Below are 22,496 nucleotides of genomic sequence, written 5' to 3' on the forward strand. Positions count from 1 at the left end.
GCTCCCGGCAAAACATCTATAGAAAAAGCAAACAAAGTGCTAGAATTCCATGCTTTGAAACAGAGGAGAGAATGATGGGATGGCTGTGAGAAGCAAAGCACCCAGCCTGCCAAAACTAACAAGCAAGGAATCATCGTGCTTGTTGCAGAGAAAGCAAAGTGGCTGCCCTGGTTCCTGGCCACAGTTGCACTACTCTCTTACCGTCCTACTCCTCTAGAATCGCGATTGTATTTCCTGCCGGCTCCCGTTTGATCTGAGGGCGAGCGAGCGTACATGTCAGTGGAATAATGGGTTAGATTGATGCGCGTGGCTTCCTGTCCTCCTTGGTCTTCAACGGACGGGGAGGGATTCTTCTTCTTCCACGGGAAACAGGTGCGGCGTGTTCCTCTGTATTGCCATTTACTCCACTGATTTGGAAAATACTATTGGTAGTGTACCGTTGCTCGTTTACAATAATGCTTTGGCGCACAAAAAAGCTTGGTACTCACAGTTTGATGGTTTCTCCGGGCGCAGGAGGTGGCCATAGGTGTTGATCGATCCAACGGATTTATGGGTTAGATCGGCGTTCATGCCTGTCTTTCCTGTTTACTGGTCTTCCACGACAAGAGGAATTTTATCATGGACAAACGGGTACGCTACTGCTGTAATCTACTCCCTCCGTCCCACAAAAAATGTTCATATAAGATTCAAAATTTGTCCCCCCTGCTGTAATCTACTCCCTCCGTCCCACAAAAAGTGTTCATCTAAGATTCAAAATTTGTCCCCCAAAAAAGTGTCTATCTCGCTTTCCAATATACAACTCTCTCCATCTCTCTCTTCCTCCACCTATCATCGTTTTCTGTGCACTAAATGGATATTCTTTTGTGGGATGGAGGGAGTATTATCTTATATTACAACGGTGTTAAAAATAGTGACGCGAGTTAATAAAAAAAGAAAGGAATATACTCCATCTGTCCTGAAATATAAGGTACTTTAGTTTGTCCTAAGTCAAACCAGCCTAACTTTGACTAACTATATATAGAAAAGAGCAATAACATTTACAATGTGAGATGAGTATCATTAGATCCATCATGAAGTATATTTTCATAATTTACTTATTTGATAGGGTAGTTGTTAATACTCTTCTCTATAAAATTGGTCAAACTTAGACTAGTTTGACTTAGGACAAACTAGAATTTCTTTTATTTCAGGACGGAGGAGTAGGCCATAGGATTTTATAATAATCTAACAGTCTAGATTAATCTAAAGAGTACATATCTAATACAACTAATAAACATATAATAATTTGGAATATTAAAAAAAGGAAAATAGAAGTTGATTTCTATATGGATTAGGAAGTAAAATAGCTAATAAAGAGCCTATGCCAAACACAACTAATAAATAACTAAATTTGTAGAAAACATAACGAATTTTTTTTTCAATCCCCGTTGATAAAACTAATAAATACATTAAATTCATAATATCAAAAAATAAGGAAAATAGAAGTTGATTTTCATAGGGATTGGGAAATAAAATTACTAAATAAAGGGCCTATGCAAAATACAACTAACAAATAACTAAATTTACAGTAAACATAATGAAAATAATGTTTTTTCAATCCCCATTGATACAACTAATAAATATATTAAAGTTGGAAATTTAAAAAACAATAAAAATAAAAGTTGATTTATATACGGATTGGAAAGTAAAATAGCTAAATAAAGAGCCTATGCCAAATACAACTAATAAATAACCAAAATTTATAGTAAACATATGAAAAAATGGTTTTCCGGTCTCCGTTGATATTGAGAATCAAATTCTTTAAATGCACAACCTCTTTAAAGTATAATCAATTAAAATCTAAATTTCAAAATAAAAATAATATAAAATAGTTTGGTAGAAAAGAAAAAAATCTAATCCATTTAAACTATTGGTAAAAAAATATAATAATAGATATAATATACGGCAATGGATATAATTTAACTAAAAATCAACATGCTTTGTCAATTGGAATTACTATAAGGGCCCGTTTGGATCCTTGGAATTGAATTTCATTCGAATAATCTTAATTTAAATACAAATTAATAAAGATAATATAGTTCCATGTGGAATATATTTGTATATTATTGTTAGATATGTGGGGGAGATACTTATGGGATGCATTTTCTGCAATAGTGAAGCAAGTCGAAGAGCATGTTATAAGAATTTAATTCTTTGGAAATGAAGGGATCCATAGAATCCATTTCCATCTCACATGCTATATATATATATATATATATATATATATATATATAACTTTGGAAAGTTGAGGAATATCAAATTCCAAGACAAATAGCCTACTCCATTACTAGATTTTAAATGAAATTCAATTCCAAGGATCCAAACAGACCTAAGAGAAAAGAAAAATAGGTCCTTCATAACAAACAAAAAGAGTGTGGCATATTCTCTCTCTGCTATGCATTCTCACGCCTTATATATATGTTCCTTTCCACGTAATCACTCGCCTTACGTGTGCTGCCATTGTGAGTACCATGGTCAACCATCGATAAGTATTGATGCTCATCAAATCTAAGGGCGGTATTATTGGCACCAACCTAGATATTACCATGTTAATCTAAAAAATAAGAGAATATATACCATTTGAATTTTATGAGGATCTAGTGGCCTAGACTAACCTAAAAAGTTCACATCAAATATGATTAATAAATATATAACGGTTAACATCGATGGAGAGGACTGTAACTTTTGATTATCATATAGATATGGACAAGAGTTCACATTTTCCTAGTAGCCTCTTCCTTTACGTACAACAACCAAAAGTAACTATTTGTTGATGGCACTTAAGCACACCAATCTTGAACCGCAAGGGCAGGGATCAGTTGTAGCTTTTCTCTCAGAGTATACCCCAAGGTTTATCAATCCAAAGAGCAAGTGGTTTATCGCTAAGCTAATGCATTAATTCTACTAACTTAAGCAAATGTTTTGTGTTTGAAAGTCTAACTAGTACAATATATTAACTAGATTAGCAAGCGAAGTTAAAGCGGTAGCTGACAAGATAGAGAGAACAATCATCCCACGGATCAGGGTCACTCGAATATGCATCTACTAAGCAAACGATACTGATCTAACACGCTTATCAAGCATTATGCACGCGTTTAACCTTTTCCCTCCCTCAAAGATATTCGTAAGAAAGCAATAACAACTAGGGCTAAAGCAATCCTAATATGAACGGTGGCCACCATATGATCAAACATAAAGAACTCATCTATGCAGTACCAAAATAACACGTAAATCAATAACAAGCGTAGCAGTTATATATCAAAATCTCCCTAATGATCCGAGGGACAAACAACGACAATTACCCCATAATATTATACATATTGATGCAAAAAGTGGTCATACAGTCCCTGATGAAGACCTCTAATGAAGGGGCGGCGAACGGAGTAAAAACTCCACTGTGCCGATCGGCACGGAGGCCTCCAATACACTCTGGTGCTTTTGTTGCTCCGGGTCGATCCTCCCTCTGTTCATCGACTTATGGCGGCGTTGGTTCTAGCATTGGTGGGTTGAATTAGGTCAACTCTGCATGATCTCCGTGCCTCCCTCTGAGTTGCATCCAGGGGGTATTTATAGTTGCTTGGAGTCAGTTATGGGTTTCGTTGTGAAAACCCTAGAAATCATGTGGGCTTCGATGTGCAGTGAAGACGGACCGAACCGGGCCGAAGTGGGCATATGCTGTTCGGCATGGGGGCCTGTGCCGATCGGCATAAAGCAACCACTTTGTGGCCCCATGTGTCCGTCTTCCTCGTGTAGCTTCCCCATGATATCCATGATCCATCCCCATGCAAAACTCGTATGAAAAAACTCCTGTTTATCGCTTTTCTGCAAATTCACAACATATTCCGACACACGATACATAAACGAATATAGGGTTATTTCAGATGCCATGTGGTGGGTAAGGATATGAATCAATACAAAGACACCACCTAAACAACACCTAGTTGGTGTCTATAAGAGACGCCAACAGACCCTCATGCTTAGATCTTTCTCGTCCTCGAGCAAGTGATCAATCAAAACCATCCGAAGGATCATAAAAAAAAGATACCAGCGCTAAAAATATCTCTTAGCAAGCTACTAGCATAGCCCTACGAATTATCAGTGGAGCAGCAAAAGTAATCAAAGCTTGGGCAATTATTAATCTGTCAAGCATAAACGACTCAACAGTTCTCATCAAGAATCAGACATACCTGAGATCAACCACACCCACTTTCAGGATCACTTTGGAGGGGCTTTTCATGAAGCAAAATAATTTTCCTGCAACAAGAATTACAACCATCTTTCTTTTACCAGGCTCTCACAAGTCTCTCATATTATGTGTCTATCCTATCAACGCTCAAGCTCTCATCTCTCAAATATATATGCATTATGCGGAGCTTAGAAAAGTTAGCCAAAATGAATAAAAAATATTATAAAATTAAGATAACTCTCTAATGGTTGCCTACATTTTGGTGCCACTGATTATGAGAATAATCATAATTAAGGTTTCAAGGAAGAGAAGGCATAGAATAGTGAACATGTGCCAAGGCAAATAAAAGAATGACACTGAGGCCCCAGTTTTGTCCTCATCATCGGATTGCAAATGGTTGAAATAGAATGAAGATTCGCATATGCTTTTACTCAATATTGGCACTTCTTCTTTTGCACTCTCCTCAAATTCCTTGAACTTCTCTCTTTTATTTCTCCTTTTTTATTTTTCTCGCATTTTCTTTTTTTTTCCTTTTTTTCCCTCTCTCTTTCATTGCCTCAGGTTCTTCTTTCAATTCACCTCAGTTTCAAACTCTTTTTGAACAAACCTTCTTCTAGAAATCGGCAAAACAATATAAGGAACATCTGGAAATTTTTTTATGCAAAACGGAGGAAAAACCTCCCCTTGCCAATCGGCACAGGGGCATGTGTCGATCGGCACAAGACTTCTTTTGCCACTCTGGTCCTCATTTTCCTTCTGCATCTGACCTTCCATGTATACAGTGTGTCCATGCATAAATTTTTTGCAGAAACCATGTGAATCTTTAGAATTTGGGTTGTGTTCAAGGAAGGGTAAATAAAATAAAGATTTTTGGTTCGGGTTTGGAATTCAGTAAGAATATTGTCGATCCAATGAAGAACAATCATTACGGAATATTGACAAGGCTAGCAATAAAAGATTGAAACAAGAACATGACCAATACCCAAGATTAAAGCTTCCAAGAGAAAATAATCCTAACCCAATTCATTGCATTGATTTGTTTATGGTGGAAAAATTAAAATTATGGTTGTGGATAGGAATTTTGCTCTCACCTTGTATAGAAGACAGAAACCTGTGCAAAGGTGTTTTTGATATACAATATAAATAAAAAAGAACCTCCAAAATAAAACTTACTAGCAAGTATGATCAAAACTCAGAAAGCTAGAACTCAAATTGAACATGGGTCTTGCATTAATGAATTAAATATGCACCACAACTAAGATTTATTGTTAAGACAAAGCTCATGATAAAATAGAGACAAAGCTAGAGAACATTGCAGCGAAAATGGCCTCTCATGCCATATTTCAATATAATGTTTTGGTGATTGATATCGACAACACAACACTTGGACTAATATGATTGTTAAGATGACCATTCTCAGGCTTTTAGGTTCAAGTGATGACAAAGAAAAGATATGCGTAGCTAGGCCCGAAGGGCCGCACCTACGGTGGTTCCAAAGGACAAGAATTGAAGAGACTGTGAAGAAATCCAAGTCAAAGAAATCAAGACAGAGATACTTTAGTATCACCGGTTGAACCGACGCTGAGAAAATTACATACGTCGGTGCATTAACTTGGAGCACACCAGAAATTCTGGTTTCACTGGTTGAACCGATGCTAAAGAAGTTGAATACGTCGATGCAATGGACACAGTAGCTGAGGCAAGGTCTATACACCGGATGAACCAACGATTGGGTCTTGGTGAACATCGGTGCAGTTGTCTAGAGAGTTTGTTTTTTCAGAGTTCACAGGACAACTACACTCACCGGTTAAACCGATGCAGCATCGGTTGATTGCCCGTACACGTAACGGCTAGTTTTTGAGGCGGGCAGTTTAGTATCACCGGTTGAACCGACGATGGCTTTTGGAGGTGCGTCAGATTAACCGGCGTTAAGTGTTTTTCTGGCAGCTTTTCTCCAACGGCTATATTTGCTTGGGCTGCCTATATATACCCCCAAGGCCGGGTCATTTGAGGTTGCTGGAGACTATGGAAGCATAAAAGAGTTAAAGATCATCTCCAACCATCTTAGAGCTTCATTGTACATCATATAGGCTTAAGCACACTTGTGAGAGTGCTTAGTGCTTGTTTAGGCTTAGTTCTTGAGAGAACTAGCTTGAGAGAAAGTCTTGCTGCGGCAAGCATCTTGTGTACTCGTCGTGTGACCCTCTGACTTGGTGTGGAGAGGCAATGACACTTTGTGCGGGGAAGGAGACCCCTCTTGGTGAGAAGCTCCAATAGTGAAGACGGTGCCGTTGGTGACACTTCGAGAGAGACGGTGGTGGTGGCATTGTCTTGGTGACTTGGGGTCACTTAGCCTTTGCTTGCCGGGTGTGACACCTCAGGTGCTAGTACACTTAAATACAGATCACTGTACCCCATTTAAACTTAAAAGAAAAATGTGGGAAATTAATTCAAAGAGAAGGGGTCAAATAAAAGTCAAAGTATACAAAAGAAATTAAAGGAGAAAGAAAAAGGAGAGAAAAGCTACTCAAATTTCAATTCAAAAATGTGCACAAAATTTTAGTTGGCTCATAATAGGTACTTCAATTGACATGTGCTCAATTGAACTTCAGCCAAAAACAAATAAAAAACTGAATAAAACCAAAGCCCTTTTGTGCAAGTTTGAAGATTTACAAATAGTTCAAAATGTGAGTTTCAAATGAAAATTTGCATAACACAAAAGTTGTAGACCTTGAAAAGTTATGCAAAATTGGTATTAAACACTTTTTCATTTGAGCCCTCTAAGAAGGAGATATTTTTAGTTTACCGAGAGGTCCCTGAATTTTCAGAAATCACAAAAAGGCCCTCACCTCCATCTCTCTCCTCCCGGTTGCTCTGTTTCGCCCGCCGCCCGCCGCCACCTGGCCTGCCACCCGCCGCCACCTCGTCCACGGCGCCCGCCGCAACCTCGTCCACGGCGCGTCCGCGGCCAAATGGACCCAGGGAACTCCTCCAGCGCCACCTGGCCTGCCCCTTGGCATCTCCCCAAGAGGACACGCGCCGCTGAGGCACTCCCGAGCTGCCACGCCGCCCCGCCATGCAGCTCGCCACCTGCTCGCTCCGCCCGCCGCCGTCGAGTCGCCCCAGACTAAACCAGCCTCCCCCAGACGCCACTCCCCTCGCCCGGGTACTCTCTGGCCTATAAGTAGCCCCAGAGCCCCGCCGTCGCGCGACTTCCCTTCCTTCTTCCTCCTTCCACCGTCCGCCATGGCCGCCGAGATCTAGCTCGCGCGGACTGGCCACCACAACCTCGCATTGCTCCATCAAACCAACCCAGCAGCTCCGCCATACCCCAGTTAAGCTCCACGCGCGCGGAATCGAACCCAGACGCTTCGCCGTCGCCGTTCCCCTTCTGCACCGCCACCGGCGAGCTCGGGCTCACCGCGGACCGGCCAGCCCAGAGGGAGAGCGTGCACGAGAGCTACCCCAGGAGCATCCTCACGCTCTCGCGGTGCTCGTTTGTGCCACGTTCCTCTACCCCGAGCCCTCTTTCACCTACAATGCTGGCGACCCGAACATCTTCTCCGCCATTGACGCCGACGAGCTTGATTCCATTCACCTTGCACTCGAACGCCGACCTGGGTAGGTGTTCCTCGACCTTCTCTCTCTCACGCGCCTCCCCGTTGCAGCCCCGGTAAGCCCTGCCTAGCAGAACACCACCGGCAAGATGCAACAGCGGAGAAGGCCGGTGAAGGACCCGGTTGTAATTTGTTTTTTTCGCTCGAGGGTGTGTTTGCAAGAATTCCAGTGTTTGTCAGGGAGCTTCTAAAATGCAAAACAAATCACAGAAAAATCATAAAAATGCAAACTCAACTGATCTAGAATCCTTGTATCAAGATATACAAGTTTTGTAACAGTCAAATCTGCAGAAACTCTACAAAATTTAATCTACGAAAAAGAATAAGAAAATCAACCTATGCATGTTCAGGAAGTTCCACTCAACAAATGACCTTGATTTTTGAATATGTTATCACTGATGGAATATTAAGCTTACAGTAAAAAGATGGCACCCAACCAAAAACATTTATCATGTTGGAACAATCAAGATTCTCTAATCTATTGTTGACATTCAGGATTTAATACTGGAAAACATATATACGAACTTGCCCTGGAATTTCTACTGCATGCATGTGTAAATAAAACCTTGTTAATACATAAATTTCAGATTTATTAGAATTCATTTGCTATATACCATGATTTATTCTTGTTTAATCAACTTAATTCATCATAAATAGTTGTTATGCTCAGAAAAATCTATATTTATTTTTTTTGTCTCACTTTAGTTCTGTGATCCTGTCTAAAAATTTGGAGATGCATTTACTGGGTTTTTCTTTAGTTAAAATTCATGCTTAGCAACTCATGGTTAGATTTACCATTTTTGTTCTGAGTAAACTACACCATATCTGATCATGATTTTTGGTCATTTTCTTGTTTAGAATATTTTCTCGCTATAATAAAAAGTTCACTTGCAGTACTGATCGAATGAACTTTGGAAAAATTATGCTAACTCATGTTAAGTTAAATGCGTAACTAATTTATCTTGTGTATATAAAGCTTGATAATTTTTATGGAGTATGTTTAGCTCATGAATAAGCTCTGGTAAAAATTGGAGGAACATAACCCTAGTATAACTCTCTGTAGATTTAATCTTATTTAATAGCTTGCTAATTTTGTTCATTTTCTCACCTCTGATGTGTTAGTAGATAAAATCTGAATAATTACAGTACTGAGTAGATACTTTGTCGATGCTCCCGTAAAAATTGTAGCACCAGAACCCATGTCAAACGTTCTGTGAAAAAAGGTGAAGCAACTAGAGTAATCTACTTACATGAATAGTATGGTAATTGCTTTATGGTTAGATGCTGAAATTTATACCATAGATGCTAAAGTTTAGATCTGTGTTACTTTAATTTTTCATCACTAGCTCATGAGTAGGTTTGGGGTTATGAAATAGTGAAAGCATGCTATGTTTTATTATTGAAAATGAAAACCAAACCCCCACTCATTCATGAAGAAACATAGTTGTGTTTACTACTCCATAAATGACTGCCCATGAAATGAAATATTGAGATCATCATTGAATTAACTTTTGTTGAACTACAACTTTATCGTGAAGGAAAGAAATCGTATCCATGAGTAACTCATAATCTTGCATTGCATATAGAAATGGTTAATCTCGCGGACGGTGACTACGAACTGGTGCCCGCGGACTCTCGAGTTGATCAAGAGGTTAATTTGAATTGTGCTAACTTATCTCAAGGCCTGGGCCAAGCCCCAGAGGTTTTTCTGCCTGACAGTGCCCAGGAAGCCAAGCCCCGGAGCATAATTCCACTATTTTCCGAGTTATTATTCATCTATCTATTTATATTGTGTTGTAATAATTTTATTTCTGCATTTACGTTTTCTAGGAGTTGATCGAAAGCCTTAGGTGCATGATCCCTAGGTACCTATGTTTGTCACCCGGATCTTTTTATCGACTAGATGCCATGCTAATTAGGTACGGTAGAAGTCGAGGGGTTTCCTGCCTCTCGCGAGCAAATAGGAATTTTACTGACCTTAATTCCTGCTGAAATATAAGGACAACGGGCGGAGTTGTGTAGTTTTGATACCCCGCTGGTGTAGTAAAAAATGGCTAAGGTCGCGGTGTGTGGCTCATTTCGTTAAGCATTTGAAAGTTCTAGCCACATACCGAGAAATATGGTAATCGGTAAGCTTAAGTACCTGATTGGACCAGCAAGTGGAACGATCTCGCACCCTCCTAGTAGAAGTAGGGTTTATATTTTTTTCGCGACGTACGGGTGCAGAGACGTCGGGCTCTGTAGTCGGGGAGGGTGTTCCGGATCCACGAACTGGAAAGAAAGGGGAACTGTAGCGTGGGCGGGAACGAAGTCGATCCCCATGCTTGTGTTCTAGGTTCCCCTGGCCAGGTTGAAATTCGATTCAGAATCGTCCGCCTCTCACGGCATGGGATTGCTTAATGTTTTCGGTTACACAGAGTAACAAGTGGAACATGATGATGTTAATACTGCTGGTTGATTAAATGGTTGCTCTACCATATTTGGGTAGAGTTAGATGCAAACTTAGAATGGTTAATCCAACTGGAAGATGGCTAAATAAAATCTAAAAATAAGGATCAACTCTTAGTGGTGTTTTTGGCAAAATAAACCCCACCAACCAAAAAGTCTTGCATGTCTAGTTATCGGACTATGTTATATCCGGAGACGGGTCAGTCTTGCTGAGTATTAGTATACTCAGCCTTGCTTGTGGCACTGTTTTTCAGGTACTAACTTCGAGGATCTATTTGCGAGTCTTACTTGGCCGTGTACTTTGCCTCCGGGTTGGTCTGTTGAGTGGGATGACCCTTCAGCTGGTGCTGACCACCCTCCCGCTGAGTGACGCTTTCGTACGGGCTTTATCGATGCGTCACATATTTCGCTAGTTATCTTTTAATGCTTCCGCTGAACAATGAGACTTGAATAATTTGAGTAGATGGAACTCTATAGTACTTTACTATTCTGAACCTGGTTTGTAATAAATTTCCTTTCCGCTGCAATCACTCTGAGATGTATGAAATGTTCTGTGTTGTAATATCTGGGCTCACCTTCGTGTGAGTGTTGTCTGCTGATCCTGGAATAGCATGGCTTTTATCGAGGCTTCACTCGAGGAACTACCGGTGATTGCCAAATTGGGTCAGAGTTGCTTAGCAACATAGATCAGTGCACCCGGGCCCAGTAGTTTTGGGTGGTTCCGCCACAGCTGGCATCAGAGCTCGTAGACAGCCTACCAGAGATGACAGCCTCGGTTTCCAAAACAACAAATTAAAACTTGACTTCAAAACTACTAAAGTTTTTGAAAGAGTTTTAGGATCTCCAAGGACAAGTCTAGGACGTAAAGCCCTAGGGGATCTTATGGGTATAATCAGGTGGCTTATATTGTATGGCTAACTTCCAGCATATTACTTTACAATATTTTATTCCGTAATTTAAATTCTGCAACTACATCGTCGCTGCGGAGGTATGCTTACTCAGTCAGCTGAGGGAGTCTGACCTTCCCGTCGGTGATGCGAGCCGAACGCTGGAGCTCAAGCAGTGGCCTACTTGAGCTGCTGCCCATATACCAACTTCGGTTGATTATATGGGGAGTAATGGTTTGAAATTGGAATTCAATTCCCCGTCAAAGACGGTACTCAGTTAATACGTTGTTTCGATGACGTATGCTTAACGTTGTCCATACGGCGGTAATTGTATGGATGCCGGTTCTATAGTGATCGGTAATGTATGGGAACGCTTTCGTGAGTGCTGGCACAGAAGGTTCAATTTATATATTGTCAATTTTCTGCAGGTACGCTAATTCGAAATCGAATCTTAGGCTATCTAGCTATATCGAGTAGCTACATAGTGAGAGACGTAATATGTATGCCACCAAAGTCATTTGCGTAAGACCAAGGTTACTTGGCAATTCTTTTCCTTGGTGAGGACGGATAGGTTCTGCATTCATCCTCAAAATTTTTAACAAAGAAATCTTTGGAGGAAATCGCAATCAAATCGGCTAAAACCCTATCTTAAGGAGCATCTAGATAGTTTGCAAATTTAGGGAAATTGGTTTCCACAAATTTTAACCCTCTGTTAAATTATTGAAATCGACTTGGGGTAGTAAGACTAAATGATGCTCCCTAAGTTATCAAACTCTTGTAAAAATTTGAGAATTTTTTAAGCCTTCTAGCTTGTTATTTGTGATTTTATATCAACCCTGTGTAGAACAGTCAACTCTGAACAGTCTGTACAAACTGAAATTTTTCGACCTTCATAAGTTGTTCTAATGAAAAATAGTTCAACATGAAAGTTATATAAAACTAAGTTATTAACTTACCATAAAAATTTCAATAATTTTTTACAACTGTTTTGAGAGTTATGGTCAAAATACACCCTCTCTGGACACCCAGTTTTCCTGGTTGACGTCATTCTTAAAACCTGAGCATATCACCCCCCGGAGTCCAAATTGATCTTAGTGATGACTAGATGAATCGTTCCTTATTATCATAGGGATATTGTGTAAATTTTTGAGAATTTTCGGAGCATATTATCTATTATTTTGGTAATTTCTTTCACTGTCCCGAGTCAGCTATTCCTTGTTTACCATCAGCTGATCCATCGTTCTTTTGTTGGGACAGATGGAAGAGCTGCTGGTTGTTGACGCGCAGGGGCACGTGCACTCCGCTTGCTTGCACTGGGACGGATTTCCTCGCCATCTTTGGGAGCTTTTGAGTGCAGCCGGTTACCTCCAGCCACCGATTTACGATGGCCACGAGTTTGTGGAGGACGGAGTTCGTCGCTACAGTGTGATGATGGTGATCCTGCAGCACCCGCTCAATGGGTGGGAGCCAATCGTGACTCAGATGGTCGGTCACTATCTGCTGGACACTTGGGAGCTTACCGCCACGAGGGCAATGACCACTTTTTGCTCTTCGCACCCTCTGGAGGTGGTTCTGACCGCGTTCGGGTTGTTCCCCGCACCCGACCCGACAAACCCGCTTTGGCTTGACCGGATGGCACACGTGGACGTGGTCGCTACCCTCGACCCGGTCGGGGCACTTTGGACGACAGCGATGTGCTTAGATGGTCTCTACAGACTTCACACGTACCAGAGTTACGCCGTCGCTCAGTTGGTGGACCAGGTTCAGGCCTTGCACCTGACGGTCCAGCTGAGAGACGAGCAGCTTCAGGAGGCTAGTGCCGAGCTCGAGAGCAGGGCTGCCCTTATCGCCCAGCTCCACGGCCAGGTTCACGAGCTTCAGGACACGGTGTTGGATCGTGACGCTACGATCAACTTCCTGGAGGACTAGTTTCACGACATGCAGCTTGACTTGGACGAGGCCCAGGGGCAGCTACACGAGATGCAGCATGCGCAGGATGCCCTTCACGCACCACCCGACGAGATGCAGGTGGACAGTGAGGATGAGCCCTAGGAGATCCAGGGTGTTTCGGAGATGGACTCCGAGGACCAGGTGCCGCAGCCCGCACCGGTTGAGGTTCACACTCCCGCGGCGAGTGAGGCATCGGTCAATATGTTGACCGAGGCGCTGTTTTCTTAGCTTTTGTAGACTCCTCTTAGTGTAGCCTACTTTTGGATCTTGGCTACTAGGCTAACTTAGAGTTGAGTAACCTCCTTAGTACTGATGTTAGAAGTAACCAAGTAGAAATGAGAGGATGATGAATGTAATGAACCTCTAATGCTACTAATGTGAAATATCGGTGATCTGTGAAAAGCTGAATGCAGCAGCTAGTTCGAATTTTTATCCTCTTTTCCTTTCTGAATTAGCTCCTGAGTTGAATACCAAAGTTGTTCCAAATTTCATCATGGAAATGCTCACAAAATTTCAGCTCAAATGGATTAGTATCGCAGGAGATAATCGCAAATTACAGAAGCTCTGTTTCTGTAAAATGGAAAAACCAGAGGAGGAGTAAATGAATTTTTCGACTAACCTACTCTTGGAATCTGACTTTGTGATGACTACCAAATTTGTAGCTCATGAAATTATCTATCTCCTGTAAAAGTTTCAAGTTTATATCATGTACAGAACTGCAGTTATGAGCGATTTCGTGTCACTGGTTTTGCTGCACAACATGATTTAAGCGATTTCTATTACTTCCATGTCATTTTGAGTTGTATGTTCCATTTGAAATGATGATAATGTTGAGCCTAATGCAAAAGTACTCATATTTCAGATGGTTGGATCAACTCGAGGCACCCCTAGTGGTTTTGGAGCCGGGGGGGATGGCGATCCACCTCCACCTCCTCCACCAGTGGGTATTGCTGAGGTTCTTGCCGCCCAGACGGAAATTTTGCAACAGTTGGTTCAAGCTCAGCAACAACCGCGGGGTGGGCATCATGCTCATCAAGCACAAGAAGCGAGCTACCAAGATTTCCTCAGTACTCAGCCTCCGCTGTTCACTAAAGCGGATGAGCCTCTGGACGCGGACGCTTGGATTCGCACAATCGAGTCCAAGTTTTCTCTATTGACTACTCCTTGTTCAGAAGCAAACAAGACTCGCTACGCCGCGCAGCAGCTTCGCGGATCAGTTTGTATGTGGTGGGATCATCACCACGGGATGCTACCGGCTGATCATGTGGTGAATTGGAACGAGTTCAAAATAGCTTTTCGGGCTCATCATATTCCAGCTGGACTTCTTGACCGTAAGCTCAACGAGTTCTTGGCCTTAACTCAAGGCACTCGTACTGTAGTGTAGTATGCCCAGGCATTCAATCAATTGTGTCAATATGCTGGACATCATGCGGATACCGACGCTAAGAAGCGTGAACGCTTCCGTCGAGGCCTTAGCACCAAGTTACAAGAAAGGCTAAATCTTGTCAGTGCGGACTCTTTCAATGAATTTGTGAATATGGCTATCTCCCAGGAGGATCTTATTTCTGCACACCGCGCCGAAAAGAAGCTCAAGGCACCTGCTGGACCCTCGAGTGCTTCTGCACTGAGGTATTGCCTTGTGCAGAATAACCCACCCGCACCCTCTCAGAAGGCCCCTCAGCCAGGGCGTTGGATTATTCGTCCTCCTCAGTCGCAGCAGCAGACTCGATTCGGGCTACCTCAGCAAGCTCGATTTCCACCTCAGCAGCAGCAGATCGGCCTTAGGCTGAATACTCAGCAAGCCGCTCGCCCTGACAACAATAACCGGTGTTTCAGATGCGGGAGTCCGGATCACTTTGCCAAGATGTGCCCCCAAGTGGGACAATCTCAAGGGCAGGCTTCTCGCAGAAATGATCAGAACAAGGGCAAGAGACAAACCATTCAAGTCAGGCAGGGCCGACTTAACTTCACCAGCCTTGCTGACCTTCCTGAGGGAGCACCAATTATGTCGGGTACATTCTCCATAAACCATCACTCTGCAGTTATCTTATTTGATTCTGGTGTATCTCATAGCTTCATTAGTTCTAAATTTGGAGCAAGGGTTGGGTTAGATTTTTGTCACACGAAAGGGTCATTCATGATATTTACTCCGGGTGGTAAAGTCGCATCAAACCAAATCATTCATAATGCGCCACTTAGTTTGGGTAGTAAAACCGTTCCTACCACTTTAATCTTATTGCCACTAGAAGGTATGGATATTATTCTGGGAATGGATTGGATGAAAAGACATGGGGTATTGTTAGATACCTCTTCCCGAGCCGTTGAAATAAATTCCCCAACTCATGGTCATTCGGTCCTATATTTACCTCATCACCAATGCAACAACTCTTGTGCATATGCCATGAAAGATATTCGTCTCAAAGATATTCCGGTAGTCCGTGAATATGCAGACGTGTTCCCGGACGATTTACCTGGTATGCCGCCAGACCGGGATATCGAATTTGTCATTGAACTTCAGCCTGGTACAGCACCTATTTCAAAAAGGCCGTACCGAATACCGCCTAAAGAATTAGCTGAACTAAAAATCCAGCTGCAAGAACTTCTGGACAAGGGTTTTATTCGCCCAAGTGCTTCACCTTGGGGTTGTCCAGCATTGTTCGTAAAGAAGAAGGATGACAGTCTGAGGTTGTGTGTTGACTACCGGCCTCTCAATGCGGTGACCATCAAAAATAAATATCCACTTCCCCGCATTGATGTACTATTTGATCAGTTGGCTGGAGCAAAGATCTTCTCCAAGATTGATCTTCGTTCGGGGTATCATCAAATTAAAATCCGGCCTTGTGATATTCCCAAGACCGCTTTCTCAACCAGATATGGTCTCTATGAATATTTGGTTATGTCTTTCGGTCTCACCAATGCTCCAGCTTAGTTCATGTATCTCATGAACTCGGTATTCATGCCGGAACTTGACAAGTTTGTCGTGGTTTTTATTGACGACATTCTGATCTATTCCAAGAACGAGGCAGAACATGAACAATACCTGCGTATTGTTCTCCAACGTCTCAGAGATCATAAGTTGTACGCAAAATTCTCCAAGTGTGAATTCTGGCTGGACACAGTCAAATTTCTGGGTCACACTATATCCAGTGAAGGCATCTCAGTTGACCCCAGCAAAGTACAAGAAGTGATGGACTGGAAACCTCCTACTTCAGTTCATCAGATTCGCAGTTTTCTCAGCTTGGCGGGGTATTACCGCAGATTTATTCCGGACTTCTCCAGAATTGCTAAACCCATGACAGAACTACTAAGGAAGGATGTCAAGTTTAAATGGGATGCGAAGTGCGATGAAGCATTCCATACATTGAGAGCACATCTAACCACAGCACCAGTCTTGTCTCAACCTGACAACAATAAACCCTACGATGTTTATTGTGATGCTTCAGGTACTGGTCTTGGTTGTGTTCTAATGCAAGACAATCGGGTTATAGCATATGCTTCCCGAGCTCTTCGGCCACACGAGCTAAATTATCCCACTCATGATCTTGAGCTAGCTGCAGTTATTCATGCTCTCAAGATTTGGAGACATTATCTTATGGGCACTCATTGCAATATCTATACCGACCATAAGAGTCTCAAATACATTTTCACACAGAGTGAGCTGAATATGAGGCAACGAAGATGGCTGGAATTAATAAAAGATTATGACCTGGAAGTTCATTATCATCCGGGCAAAGCTAATGTCGTAGCCGATGCGCTCAGTCGCAAGGTTCACTGCAATTGCCTTTCAGTGGAGTCGTATAATGACACATTGTGTGCTGAAATGCAAAAGCTGAAATTGGAGATCATCCCTCAGGGTTCTCTGACTCATATTTCTGTGGAACCAACACTGTATGACAAGGTCATCATGGCACAATTACATGACAAAAGTGTTGGTATCATCAAACAGAAAGTAGTAGAAGGCAAAAATAAATACAAGTGTTTCCGTGTAGACCATAAAGGAATCTTGTGGTTCGAGGATCGCCTTGTCGTTCCCAAAAATCATGAGCTGCGGAAACAAATCCTGGACGAAGCACATCTCTCTAAATTTTCCATTCATCCGAGTAGCACCAAGATGTACCAAGATCTCAGACAAAATTTCTGGTGGACTCGCATGAAGAGAGAGATTGCCAAATATGTCGCAGAGTGTGACACATGTTAGAGAGTAAAAGCTAGTCACTTGAAAGTTGCTGGAACTCTCCAACCTCTGCCAATTCTGTCTTGGAAATGGAAAGATATCAGTATGGATTTCATCGTGGGCTTACCAAATACCTCTCAGCATCATGATTCCATTTGGGTCATTGTCGACAGGCTCACAAAGACCGCTCATTTTATTCCAGTGCAGACGGAATATCGAGCCAAGAAATATGCCGAAATCTATATCGATCGAGTTGTCTGTCTACACGGTGTACCCAAAACGATTATTTCGGATCGTGGTCCTCAGTTTGTGGCAAGGTTTTGGGAGCAGCTCCAAGAGGCTCTGGGAACTAAATTAATTCGAAGCTCAGCTTACCATCCATAGACCGACGGACAGACCGAAAGGGTGAATCAAATTCTCGAGGACATGCTTCGAGCATGTGTCATCCATTATGACAAGAACTGGGACAAATGTTTATCCTTGGCTGAGTTTTCTTATAACAACAGCTATCAGGCCAGTCTGAAGATGGCACCAGTCGAGGCCTTGTATGGTCGACGGTGTCGAACTCCTTTGAGTTGGTCCTAGACTGGAGAACGTCAAGTATTTGGACCTTTCTCCGAGCAGCCCAGTCTCGGCAAAAGAGTTATTTTGATAAAAGAAGGGATCCTTTGAAGTTCATGGTTGGTGACCATGTTTATTTACGAGTATCACCAACTCGAGGCGTTCAACATTTCAGAGTCAAGGGTAAGCAAGCACCTCGCTACGTTGGGCCATATGAAATCATTGAAGAATGTGGACCCATGGCTTATCGTCTGCGACTACCTTTACGACTCGCAGCCATCCATAATGTTTTCCACATATCCCAGCTCAAGAAATGTGTTCGAGTTCCTACTGAAATCATCGATCAACAGGAAATTTTAGTGGAGCCCGATCTCTCTTATACCGAATATCCACTCAGAATTCTGGATCAAAAAGAGAGAGGTACTTGTCGAAAGGTGGTAAAAATGTATAAAATTCAGTGGTCTCATCACACTGAAGAAGAAGCCACCTGGGAGACGGAAGATTATCTTAATCGACATTATCCGGGTTTTCTTAGCTCCACCTCAGGTATATCATTTTTCCCTACCTAAATTCAATCATCCAATCTCGGGGCGAGATTCTTTTTAAGGGGGGTAGGTTGTGACACCTCAGGTGTTAGTACACTTAAATACAGATCACTGTACCCCATTTAAACTTAAAAGAAAAATATGGGAAATTAATTTAAAGAGAAGGGGTCAAATAAAAGTCAAAATATACAAAAGAAATTAAAGGAGAAAGAAAAAGGAGAGAAAAGCTACTCCAATTTCAATTCAAAAATGTGCACAAAATTTTAGTTGGCTCATGATAGGTACTTCAATTGACATGTGCTTAATTGAACTTCAGCCAAAAACAAATCAAAAACTGAATAAAACCAAAGCCCTTTTGTGCAAGTTTGAAGATTTACAAATAGTTCAAAATATGAGTTTCAAATGAAAATTTGCATAACACAAAAGTTGTAGACCTTTAAAAGTTATGAAAAATTGGTATTCAACACTTTTTCATTTGAGCCTTCTAAGAAGGAGATATTATTAGTTTACCGAGAGGTCCCTGAATTTTAAGAAATCACAAAAAGGCCCTCACCTCCATCTCTCTCCTCCCGGTTGCTCTGTTTCGCCCGCCGCCCGCCGTACGCCGCCGGTGGACCTCGTCCACGGCGCGTCCTCGGCCAAATGGACCCGGGGAACTCCTCCAGCGCCACCTGGCCTGCCCCTTGGCATCTCCCCAAGAGGACACGCGCCCCTGAGGCACTCCCGAGCTGCCACGCCGCCCCGACATGTAGCTCGCCGCCTGCTCGCTCCGCCCGCCGCCGTCGAGTCGCCCCGGACTAAACCAGCCTCCCCCAGACGCCACTCCGCTCGCCCGGGTACTCTCTGGCCTATAAGTAGCCCCAGAGCCCCACCGTCGCGCGACTCCCCTTCCTTCTTCCTCCTTCCGCCGTCCGGCATGGCCGCCGAGATCTAGCTCGCGCGGACCGGCCACCACAGCCTCGCATTGCTTCATCCAACCACCCCAACAGCTCCGCCATACCCCAGTTAAGCTCCACGCGCGCAGAATCGAACCCAGACGCTTCCCCGTCGCCGTTCCCCTTCTGCGCCGCCGTCGGCGAGCTCGGGCTCACCGCGGACCGGCCAGCCCAGAGGGAGAGCGTGCACGAGAGCTACCCCAGGAGCATCCTCACGCTCTCGCGGTGCTCGTGCACGCCACGTTCCTCTACCCCGAGCCCTCTTTCACCTACAACGCCGGCGACCCGAACATCTTCTCCGCCATTGACGCTGACGAGCTTGATTCCGTTCACCCTGCACTCGAACGCCGACCTGGGTAGGTGTTCCTCGACCTTCTCTCTCTCACGCGCCTCCTCGTTGCAGCCCCGGTAAGCCCTGCCTAGCAGAACACCACCGGCAAGATGCAACGGCGGAGAAGGCCGGCGAAGGCCCCGGTTGTAATTTGTTTTTTTCGCTCGAGGGTGTGTTTGCAAGAATTCTAGTGTTTGTCAGGGAACTTTTAAAATGCAAAACAAATCACAGAAAAATCGTAAAAATGCAAACTCAACTGATCTGGAATCCTTGTAACAAGATCTACAAGTTTTGTTACAGTCAAATCTGCAGAAACTCTACCAAATTTAATCTAGGAAAAAGAATAAGAAAATCAACCTATGCATGTTCAGGAAGTTCCACTCAACAAATGACCTTGATTTTTCAATATGTTATCACTGATGCAATACTAAGCTCACAGTAAAAAGATGGCACCAAACTAAAATAGTTATCATGTTGGAACAATCAAGATTCTCTAATCTATTGTTGACTTTTAGGATTTAATACTGGAAAACATATACATGAACTTGCTCTGGAATTTCTACTGCATCCATGTGTAACTAAAACCTTGTGAATACATAAATTTCAAATTTATTAGAGTTCATTTGCTATATACCACGATTTATGCTTGTTTAATCAACTTAATTCATCATATATAGTTGTTATACTCAGAAAAATCTATATTTATTTTTGAAGTCTCACATTAGTTCTGTGATGTTGCCTAAAAATTTGGAGCTGCAGTTACTAGGTTTTGCTTTAGTTAAAATTCATGCTTAGCATCTCATAGTTAGATTTACCATTTTTGTTCTGAGTAAACTACACCATATATGATCATGATTTTTGGACATTTTCTTTCTTAGAATATGTGCTCTCTATAATAAAAAGTTCACATGCAGTACTAATCGAATGAACTTTGGAAAAATTATGCTAACTCATATTAAGTTAAATGCGTAACTAATTTATCTGGTGTATATAAAGCTTGATAATTTTTATGGAGTATTTTTAGCTCATGGCTAGGCTCTGGTAAAAATTTGAGGACCATATCCATAGTATAACTCTCTGTAGATTTAATCTTAGTTAATAGCTTGCTAATTTTGTTCATTTTCTCACCTCTTATTTATAAGTAGCTAAAATCTGGAAAAATTACAGTACTGAGTAGATGCTTTGTAGATACTCCCGTAAAAATTGTAGCACCAGAACCCATGTCAAACGTTCTGTGAAAAAAGGTGAAGCAACTAGAGTAATCTACTTACATGAATAGTTATGGTAATTGCTTTATGGTTAGATGCTGAAATTTATACCATACATGCTAAAGTTTGGATCTGTGTTACTTTAATTTTTCATCACTAGCTCATGAGTAGGTTTGGGGTTATAAAATAGTGAAAGCATGCTATGTTTTATTATTGAAAATGAAAACCAAACCCCCACTCATTCATGAAGAAACATAGTTGTGTTTACTACTCCATAAATGACTGCCCATGAAATGAAATATTGAGATCATCATTGAATTAACTTTTGTTGAACTACAACTTTATCGTGAAGGAAAGAAATCGTATCCATGAGTAACTCATAATCTTGCATTGCATATAGAAACGGTTAATCTCGCGGACGGTGACTACGAACTGGTGCCCGCGGACTCTCGAGTTGATCAGGAGGTTAATTTGAATTGTGCTAACTTATCTCAAGGCCTGGGCCAAGCACCAGAGGTTTTTCTGCCTGATAGTGCCCAGGAAGGCAAGCCCCGGAGCATAATTCCACTATTTTCCGAGTTATTATTCATCTATCTATTTATATTGTGTTGTAATAATTTTATTTCTGCATTTACGTTTTCTAGGAGTTGATCGAAAACCTTAGGTGCATGATCCCTAGGTACCTATGTTTGTCACCCGGATCTTTTTATCGACTAGTTGCCATGCTAATTAGGTACAGTAGAAGTCGAGGGGTTTCCTGCCTCTTGCGAGCAAATAGGAATTTTACTAACTTTAATTCCTGCTGAAATATAAGGACAACGGGTGGGGTTGTGTAGTTGTGATACCCCGCTGGTGTAGTAAAAAATGGCTAAGGTCGCAGTGTGTGGCTCATTTCGTTAAGCGTTTGAAAGTACTAGCCACATACCGAGAAATATGGTAATCAGTAAGCTTAAGTACCTAATTGGACCTGCGAGTGGAACAATCTCGCTGATTGGACCAGCGAATGGAACGATCTCGCACCCTCCTGGCAGAAGTAGGGTTTATATTTTTGTCGCGACGTACGGGTGCAGAGACGTCGGACTCTGTAGTCGGGGAGGGTGTTCCGGATCCACGGACTGGAAAGAATGGGGAACTGTAGCGTGGGCGGGAGCGAAGTCGATCCCCATGTGTGTAGTCTTGCATGTCTAGTTATCGGACTATGTTATATCCGGAGACGGGTCAGTCTTGCTGAGTATTAGTATACTCAGCCTTGCTTGTGGCACTGTTTTTCAGGTACTAACTTCGAGGATCTGTTTGCGAGTCTTACTTGGCCGTGTACTTTGCCTCCGGGTTGGTCTATTGAGTGGGATGGCCCTTCAGCTGGTGCTGACCACCCTCCCGCTGAGTGACGCTTTCGTACGGGCTTTATCGATGTGTCACGTATTTCGCTAGTTATCTTTTAATGCTTCCGCTGAACAATGAGACTTGAATAATTTGAGTAGATGGAACTCTGTAGTACTTTACTATTCTGAACCTGGTTTGTAATAAATTTCCTTTCCGCTGCAATCACTCTGAGATGTATAAAATGTTCTGTGTTGTAATCTCTGGGCTCACCTTCATGTGAGTGTTGTCTGCT

General features: G+C 42.3%; 1 long non-coding RNA gene across 3 annotated transcripts; it reads left to right on the forward strand.

Moving 5' to 3' along the window:
* The first annotated feature begins 99 nt into the window (after positions 1-99).
* Positions 100-21,464, forward strand: LOC120680821. Of its 3 annotated transcripts, none has more exons than XR_005677797.1 (3): positions 100-372; positions 514-630; positions 9,429-9,602. It is a non-coding gene; the product is annotated as an uncharacterized LOC120680821 (long non-coding RNA). The 3 variants fall into 3 exon arrangements; XR_005677795.1 differs by lacking the exon at positions 9,429-9,602 and adding an exon at positions 21,282-21,464 and having other exon boundaries at positions 101-372; XR_005677796.1 differs by lacking the exon at positions 9,429-9,602 and adding an exon at positions 5,646-5,696 and having other exon boundaries at positions 101-372.
* The last annotated feature ends 1,032 nt before the right edge of the window (positions 21,465-22,496 follow it).

Source organism: Panicum virgatum, chromosome 7N (assembly GCF_016808335.1).
Source record: "Panicum virgatum strain AP13 chromosome 7N, P.virgatum_v5, whole genome shotgun sequence".
NCBI lineage: Eukaryota > Viridiplantae > Streptophyta > Magnoliopsida > Poales > Poaceae > Panicum > Panicum virgatum.